The following is a 9,814-nucleotide window of genomic DNA, read 5'->3' as shown; positions in this document are numbered from 1 at the left end:
CCGTAATTGTCTTCACAACCCTAGATACACAAAAGAACACAAATACCCATGCATAAGCGATAAAATCTGACAAAAATAATGCTCAATGTAAGAAAAGAATACTTCGTATTACTAATGCAAAATCACTTATCAATTTAAGATAAATAATAAATAAAATATATTTAATGAAAGATGCTCATTTCTTTATGGTTTGATATTTATAAAAATTATTTTATCGATTATAAAAATATTTACATAAATTGAACTAATACAACCAAAGTATAATAATATTATATATATAATTATTTTTTTTATAAGTAATAAAGACTAATTATTATTGAATATAAGGTAATTTTACATTAGGTGACCATATATCAAATCCAAATTTACAACTTCCTCTAACCAAACACAAAATTTTATAATCCAACTAGCATTCCAACTACATCAAACTAAATACTAGATTTAATATTCTTTGTATTTTAAATGCAGTAATTATAACTACATTGTAATTTGAAATCTATTACATTTTTAACTACACCTAACCAAATAATACCTAAAAGTCATTCACGCGACTCATATGAGGTTTAATGCACTTGGGAAAGGGTATGGTAACCCGTGAATTGCTCCTCCAGTGTGATCATCTCCTCCATCTCCGTAGGTCAAAGCAACTTCATTCCTTACCGCACAAGTCGTGAGGTCGAAGTAAGATTTGCTTTATTTATTTATTTATTTATATATTCTTGAACATGAGGATTTTGTGTGAAATTTATAGATCTTGCCACGACTCAACAATCTTTGGATCTTCAGATCTTTACTTTTCGGTGGTTCCTCCTTGTAAGGTCCGTTAAGATATTATGTTTTTTTTTTAATTTCTTACTAAATATTATATAAAATCTTTAGATCTAGCATAACGGTAAGATAATAATTTTTAAATTATTTTTATATATTCAAATATTAGGCTATATGTTCTAGGGCTTTAAAATTTTAAAGTTTAAATTTTGATGATTATGCTGTGATTATGTTTGAATTATTATTATTTTTTAATTGAGTTTGGATAATGTTTTGGTTGTTTGGTGGTTAATTGTGTTTTTGTTTTTTCTTATAATTTTTATTGTTGTATCTTTGAGGTCATCTGCTTGAGCGATCAGTCTTTGTTCTAGTTTAAGGACAAAATTCTAAGAGCCGTGAGTAGCTGGTTATTTTTAAGCTTTAATTACTTTAATTATTGTAATAACAAATAATTGGTTCCAAGTTGATGATATGACTGGATTGGTGATTTCTGTCCAAAGGTATTTCGGGACAACATATAGAAGAGACATGACCAGTGGGCTATGTGGACTTATAGTTTTCATTTTTGAGAAACAAAAATTCATAATGTTCTGCAGAGTGAATGAGCTAAATCACTGCTCTTATAATTGTCTTTCCATCAAGCATGTCAGAAGGTCCTTTCCATAATGCTCTTCCAGCAATAGCATGTTTTTTTTTGTTAAATTCCATCACCTGATGCCCTTCTTGTCTGAATTCCCAATCATAAATCCTGATGCTCTTATATTTATATTTTTATTTTTATTTTTGTATGTTGGGGTTAACCCCTAGATTTTTTTTATTTTTTTATTTTTTTAAACACCGGGTTATTAACCCTTTTTTAGATTTTTTTTTTATTTTTATGTATTTTTTTTCATGTAATGTGGTTATTATAGTTTTATCTCAAAATAATGTTATTCTAATTATGGTAATTTGCAATTTAATTTTATGAAATAGAAGATATTTCTTATTTAAATTTAATGGTAAAAATTATTTTTTTAAAATATTAAATATTTTTTTATTTAATAAATAGTTTATTAAATTACATTAAATAAATTTATTTTAAATTAAATTAAATTTTAAGTAGGGTATTAAATAATTAATAGTAATAATAATAGTGTTAAATTTATTCCACCTACATTTCAATAAATATAGTTCTAACTAGGCATTCCTCCGACTTCGCATCGGAGTTTTTAAAATTTTGTGAGGAGTTTTGATGCAATATCATATATAAAATAATATAATTAAACAACTCATACCATAAAAATTATTTTATACTTTGGATTTCAAAAGTCTTATGGGCATTTATTATATAAATAATTAAGTGTAATTAATGATTTTAATTATTAATATTATAAATAATATAAATTAAAACTTAAATGTTAAAAAAATAAAAATTGTTACTTTAAACGCTATTTTAATAGTATATATAGATAATTTGATAAATTAAGTTTAATAAGTTTAATTATAAATTTAACCGATTAATTAATAAATTTAATAATTAATTTTTATAAGAGAACCACTATGTAAAAATTTTAATATAACAATTACAAATATTAAATGATATCCATTTGTCTAAGCATAGTCCCGCGAAATGGAAGGAGGGTCAGATTACCAGTGACTTCTATTAGTGACCGAGGATGGCATGACTTGTAATAGCCCATAGTGACACTTGTAGCATGATCTTAATAAAATATAAACTATTCTCATTTTCTGTGCGCTTCTTTTTATCTTTGCACACATTATAGATACATTTTATATAAATATATACATTAAGAGCAAAACATAAATTAAACACTTAGAATGTTTGAATTTTTGAGAAAATAAATTATAAGTATTTGAAAGTTTCAAAATATTCCAAACAATCTCTCTCTGCTGATAACTTACTTTTCGACTCATACAAACTTTCACTCCATCAACTTTATTCTATCTCTAGCATACGTATTTCTCATTTAAAACGTATTGCTTTCGCTTGAAAGATTACGTGTTTTCGTGATAATCGGCCACTTAATATATAGTATCTTTTCGTCCAATATTTGACTTTTTCATTTAATATATATATTATGTGTTTCAGCTTAAAAAGCTATGAGGCATTTTCTTTAACGTCAGTTACCTTGATGATAGAAAGATAAAAAAATACATTATATAAAAAAGGACGCTTTAAAAATACTTAAAGTTGATGGGACTATATGTGAATAAGTGAAAGTAGGAAAACTTTTTAGGGTATTTTCAGTTTTTTCTTTAGAAATACTTATTTCATAAGTTAATATTTTTATGAGATTAAAAAGCAAATTTTTGGGGTATTTACAAAATAAGTAATTTTGGGAAAAAGCAAATAAAATAAGTAATTTTTGGAAAGCATGCTTTTTATTATAACCAGGATTATCTGAAAAAGTATCTTAATCATTATATGGCTAATAAAAATTTAAATTCAAAATTTTTATTTTAATTGTTATTAATTATTAATTAAATAAAAGTTCTTTGATCAATCCAAATTCATATTCAAAACTACTCACGGTGTGAGTTTGGACTAGGTTCCACCTCGCTTTTGTGTTGCATACAATTTTTTTATTTTTTAATATACAAGCCACTGGTAAGATTTGAACCCAAGACCTACAAAATAGGAGGATGTGAAATACCAACTAATTATTCAAGAGGTAGTCTACGCCCCATTTTCAATCTTATTAATTAGTAAACTATAATAATTATATTCCTTTAAAAAAAATTTCTTATTTTTATGCCATTGTAAATTACCTTATCACCAAATCTATTAAAGTAGAAGTGTGAAATGACAAAAGTGACCTCATTATTTAAGAATTTTTAAAATTTTTAAAATATTAATTTGGAAATATTTCGATACTTTTGGTTATCAATAGTAGACAGATACTTAGGGTTTAGTTGTCTTATTTTTTGTTCTATTTAACATTTAGTTATTCAAAAATAGTAAGTACATATATAATTACTATTTCAAAAGTTAATAAAATTAAACAAAAAAATTTTCTTAATATTTTCTTGATGATAATGAGAGTTTAATGAGGGATTATTTGCAACAAATAATGAAGTGTACACGTAAGAAAGACCATAAGGGATTATTCCATTACAATAGCGAATAAAGCTATAAAAAATTAAAAATTAAAAATCAACGGCTTAGTTTGGTTCAAATGAATGAATATATTCAAAATAAAGGCCTAAAAGTAAGCAGGGAAGTTAATACTTAAAAGGACCATTCTTGCAAGTTAGAAATTGACCAGGAGCACATAAGTCATTACCCCTAAAAACTATCACCTTCCCTAATAAAAATGCACTTATTATTTACTATTATACTATATAACGCAAAAGGAAATCTAAATGAATTGATTCACCATTCAATGCCCATAAGTAAGGGACACCAAGGAATATGCTAGTCATGTTACATGTGAAGACAATCATTTCCTCTTTCATGCCAACTTCTCCCTGAAAATAAGTCAACATTGATGGCAAGAACATAGAAAGCAAGCAAAGTAATTAACTTTTGTATACTTTCAACATACACAGATAATGCTTGAACCTTCTGTTGCCACCCTGGTTGATCAACACTATGAACCTATAAATATAAAACCCTGGCTCAACTTCCATACCAATCTCAACTAAGACCCTTCAGAGAGAAAGCAAGAGATAAAGAACGAACCCTACCTTCCTTTTTATCTTATAACTAAGGGCTTTCATATGTATATATATATATAATATATATATATATTGGGAGAGAGAGAGATGGGAGGGCAGTCATCTTGCTTCTGCTTCTCTGAAGGTTCAGTGAGAGTAGAGGATGAGGGCAAGGAGAGCAGGAGGTTCAGCAGTGATGAGCCTGGGGATCCAAATATTGATGCCAAGGGAGCTGCATATATTGCTAAGAAGAAGAAAGAGTGGAACAATACTAAGGGAGCATGTGTTAGTGTCTGTTTATATTCAGTAACTGCGAGCTTAATTTGTGTGTTTTTCAGAAATGCTTTCTACCAAGTGTTGTGCTTCGAGAATAAATTTAATCCAAAGGATTATTAATATATTTGTTTGTTACTTTTAGTTTTTTTGTTTTTTAAAATAGTTTGATCCTTTAGTGATGGCTAATTAACTAATCTCAATGTTTTATTGCTAATTAGTGAGTTCTTCATGGGGAACTTCTCCATGTTCTAAGGATTCAATAAAAAAAAAAATGTTTTCAACAAACATGTTCCTCTCTTGTTATTTTTTTTATATTTTTTTTAAGCGGTTCAAATTAAGAGTTTGTTGTATGAATCAACCATTTTTTAGAGTGAGTTTGTGACTTCAAAGATGTTGCCTTGTCTTCTTTCTTTATATTAGCATTTATAAATATAAATCTTTAAATAAATTAATATGGTTTGAATAAATAAATTTTTTTAATAAATAATATTCATGTTTGGTTATGTCATAAAGAAAAGATTTTATATGACATTTTTTTTACCTTTTTTTTCATTAATTCAAAATGATACTTGGATGAGAATTACTAAATATTACACAAATAAAATTCTTTTTGTTTTACATTTATATATATATACACTATGGCTTCTTGGAAAAGACCTTAGGAAAACTTGCATTCTTTATGCATTTTTGGTTGTCCCTATTACCTTTAGCTTAATTTGCCTACAACCACCATAAACTTGAACCCACCCTCATACTTTGTGCCTTCCTCGAATATTCCAGGTCACTGGCTCCACTGATAGGAGATTTCAGATTTGTCTACATGCTACATGTAAGTTGAATCCATCACTCACCATATCTAGCTATATGTGTTTATATGTGAGCCTCCATCCAATAAACTATTTCTTTTCATCATGCTTTCTTTATTGAATACAAGAATACCTACGTCGTTCAGCATCCCAACATCTCATGTTTCACCTTATCAAACCCCTAGGCCTCACTACTCTGTTATTGATTCCTTGCACCGAGCATGATCTCCTCCGACACACTTCAATTCATCTGTCCAGATTCTTTAATATCACCCATCACCTTAGATCCAAGAAATACTCCATTCAATCTTTCTTTTCTTACAAATGTAGTTATTGGGGTATTAGTGGGAATCGAATCCAACAAAATTAATCTTACTCTATTAATATAAATAATTTGTATATAATGATGAGAAGGGTCTCCTACCTACATGGATTGGTAAAGTTTGACTTTTTGTGAAATTAATAAAACAAAATTAAAAAAGAAGCTTGAAAGTTATGCCAAATTAAGTAAAATAAAGTTAATAAACAAATCTTCAAGTTAATAAAATTCAATGATAAGGGTATATAAATCTAACCCACGGTATAATTCAGTATTATTTCATTGAATTAAAATCATAGATGCAAAGATGTACTCTTTTATTCTTTAATAAATTTGTTATGATTATTAAAAGCTTTAACAACTCATTCCTCCTTACCTCAATAACCAAAACAAACTCTTTAATTACTTAATTTATCACTAAATGGACCTAAACAAGTTCTTAGGATTTAATCTACTAATCGTATAAAATATAATAGGGACCACCAATTCTAGCCAAGAAACACACAAGCTCGTTTTATTTAGATTTGATTATATATCCATATAATATGAGTCTAATACACTACATTAATTAAACCATATCATTTCACTACTAATTATTACAACAATTAAACAATTACATATTAATATTTTAATTGACAATATATTAGTTTGATAATTGAGCAATGGGCCTTTTACATCAATTAATTAACAAGATATTATTTTTAATCAACTCAAAAGATATGCAAATACTAAAGAGCAAAAAATAAAAAGGAAAATAATTAAATTTTACAATTCTTGACGAATTAAATTTTAATTATTCTTGGAGGAGATAAAAAGAGTTTACAAGAAAGAGAAAGACAAAAGATTAATTGCCAGATAATTTCCTTCCTTTTGGTATTCTCTTTTAAAGAAAATATTAAGAATTAAAAAATGTCCACTTATCTTGAGATAAAAACTAGAATTAAAAGTAATTAAGTATCACTTTCATATATTTGGATTATTTTTTTCTTTATTTTTTGAAATTGATTCCTAAACAAAATGATATAGATGCAAGTGTATGTGCCGATAGTGTAATAATAGTACTAGAAACTAGGATATCGGTTCACAAGATAGAATGAGATTGCTAGTATTAACCCTAGTTCCAAAATTAGCCTAACCAAATGAATGATGTGTGTGAACAAAAGAAAGTGAAAACAAGAAGTACAGAATAAAAGAGTAGAGAAAACAGGGGAAAGGAATGATATCCGGGCATAGCATCCCTCTAGGGTTTTATAAAGTGCATGACAAAAGTTGTCTAAGTATGTAATCCTATTTGAAATAAGAAGTTTTTTAAATCATGCTAACCCCCTATTTCAAGAGTGAAGAGTAACTAAATCGGTATAGTGTTGATGCAGTCACCACACAATTGCATTAACACTCTGTGAAACCTCAGTGAGTTAACAAGAATTTCTTAAGTAGGTAATTTCCCATATGAAGAGAAATTACCCCTAATCTAAATACATAATAGAGATGTGATTTATCCTAAAATCTATTCCATATGATTGCAAATAGCACGAAAATTCTTATTAACGCACTCGGGAGAATTGAGGGAGACAAGGTGTCCAAAGTACCCTATTTCTAGACTTATTCACAATTCCTTCTAATCGCAGTATGTCTATGTTCGGTGGGAATTTCTTCTCATCATAAAGCTCATCAAATATGATAACTAGGGATTTCGCCACGATAGCAATTAAGCATACAAACATTAAATTAGATTCAAATAGTATGGATTGCAATTAAGTAAATAAGTACATCACATAGATCTACAACCAATGCCAAAAGATAAACCCTAGAGTTCAACTATGCCCATGCATCAAAGAAATTAACCCTCCATTAATGGAGGGCAATCATCCAAGTTACAAGACATGAAGAGAATAGAAATAAACAAACAAATCCCCTTCTCAATTGTGCTAGAAGTAGATCGCAAGGAAAATCCCAAGAAGCTTCCACGAACAAAAATTTTGAACAAAAATTTCCTTGGTAATGGATCCAAATCTCCTCCAAAAACTGCTTAATAAGCCCTGAACATCTGTCTCCTTTCTTCCCTAACCTCACCTCCAAAAAGGCTTCAAGATTGAATAAAAAGATGCCCTAAAAATCCTCATCATGTCTATTTATACTCGGCTGCTTACGGGCTGCTTACAGGCATAAGGACGTAGGTGTAAGAAGCTCGAGATGATCTATGAGAGGCATTGAATTTATATAAACATACGTGGAAGATTCATGCCATAATGGTTGTTTTCCTAACGAGGTTAATACACTGTCTTGAATTAATTGTTCTCAAGCCATAAACGAAACTAAGTTGTAGCACAGGTAATAGAACTCCCTACACATACTAGATTACGCCCACCACCTGCTGGTCGGCGGGGATTAGTGGTCAAGGCATTAGGATAACCGCTGCACAATTAACCCATTTTCAAGCACGCATTTGTGAAGTCCTAAACCCCGTCACAAGAATATCTCACTATGCATCAAACCGCTTTTAAGGTAGTGTTTGTTTTATGGTATTTGAAGTTATAATATAATTTTAAATATCACATTTAAAATCTTTTGTTTGGTTTGAGAGATTTTAAAATACCAAGGTAAAACCAATTGCTCCCAAGAATGTATTTGGAATTGCGTCCAAATTGGGAGTAAGTCGAAATTCGGGGAGTTGAAAATCCTTAAGTCATATATATAAATGTAATATACAGCTGCATATACATATTAATGTATATGCATATATATACGTATGTATACAGAAATATATACATATACACATACAATATGCATATGTACACATATACACATATACACATATACATATACTTATACATATATATAGGGTAAACAACCAAAATGATCCCTTAACTTTGGGTGTGTTTCTATTTTGGTCCCCAAGTTTTAAAAAGTTACAATTTCGTTCACTATCTAATTACTTTTTGTTATAATGTAGTCACTCGAGTGCACGCCATTAAAGACAAGCAGACATGGCCCATGACATGTCACATTTCATCTATGTCAGCAACCTTATAATGGCAACTTGGACGCCAGCGAGGATGCCAAGTCATCATCTTCAATCCCTGGAAACCGTTTCTTGCCCTTTCCCACCACCAAAACCCTACTCAAAAACCCTCACTTAAAAATCCGGTGGTGGCTTCACCATTACCTCAAGGAAGAAGAAGGCTAGTGACCACAGATCTAGCCAATGCCCACATGGATGTTAAGTTAGTCATCTTCAAGCTCTGAGATCATTCAACCGCCTCCATGGTCATCCTTCCAAGTTACTCCATATTCTCCCTTGCTCTCTTCCCCTTCTCTCCCACCATTAACCCTCTCACTCCCTCCTTTATCTACTCCATCTTAACTACCCATCTGCAACCACTTACCTCAGCCTCAAATCAGCTTCAAGATCACAAATGATCATCTTCTCATTGAGTGTATGCTCAAAGATCATCGTCCATGTCAACAATGGCACGACAGCAACCATGCTCTTTAGCACTGAGTTCCACCCACAATGACTCACAAACCCTCCCACTGCTTCTTGCTGAATCACGCCACGTTGCAGTACCCCACCGGACTATCTTCCCTCTCTTTCCAGTTATCCTCTCTAGTAGTCACCATGAAGCGTCTCTCACCACCAAAAGGTATTCACACTCTGCCACCTCCTCCAACTGCTCCGCCGTCAAGTATGTTTGCATCCCGAACACCACGTAAACCATAAAGTTCATTTCCTTCTCATTTAGCCATTAGAGATACTTACCCTCGTCGGCGAGAATCGCCCAAGAATGATTCAAAGAGTTTAGTGTACTCACATTCAATGAAGGAAAAGCTGTTGATGATAATGCCCGGCTGTTGATGCTAATTGTGTTGTGTTCGGTAAGGAAGAGAGCTGTAGGGTCATTAAGGTTACTGGAGTTGAGAAAACTACCTGGGACTTGGTGGTGAGAGATGAGAAGAGAAAGAGGAGCACCGGATGAGCCTGTAGGAG

The sequence above is a fragment of the Dioscorea cayenensis genome, chromosome 9 (assembly GCF_009730915.1).
Source record: "Dioscorea cayenensis subsp. rotundata cultivar TDr96_F1 chromosome 9, TDr96_F1_v2_PseudoChromosome.rev07_lg8_w22 25.fasta, whole genome shotgun sequence".
NCBI classification, from domain to species: domain Eukaryota; kingdom Viridiplantae; phylum Streptophyta; class Magnoliopsida; order Dioscoreales; family Dioscoreaceae; genus Dioscorea; species Dioscorea cayenensis.
Note: the sequence above shows the minus strand (reverse complement) of the source record.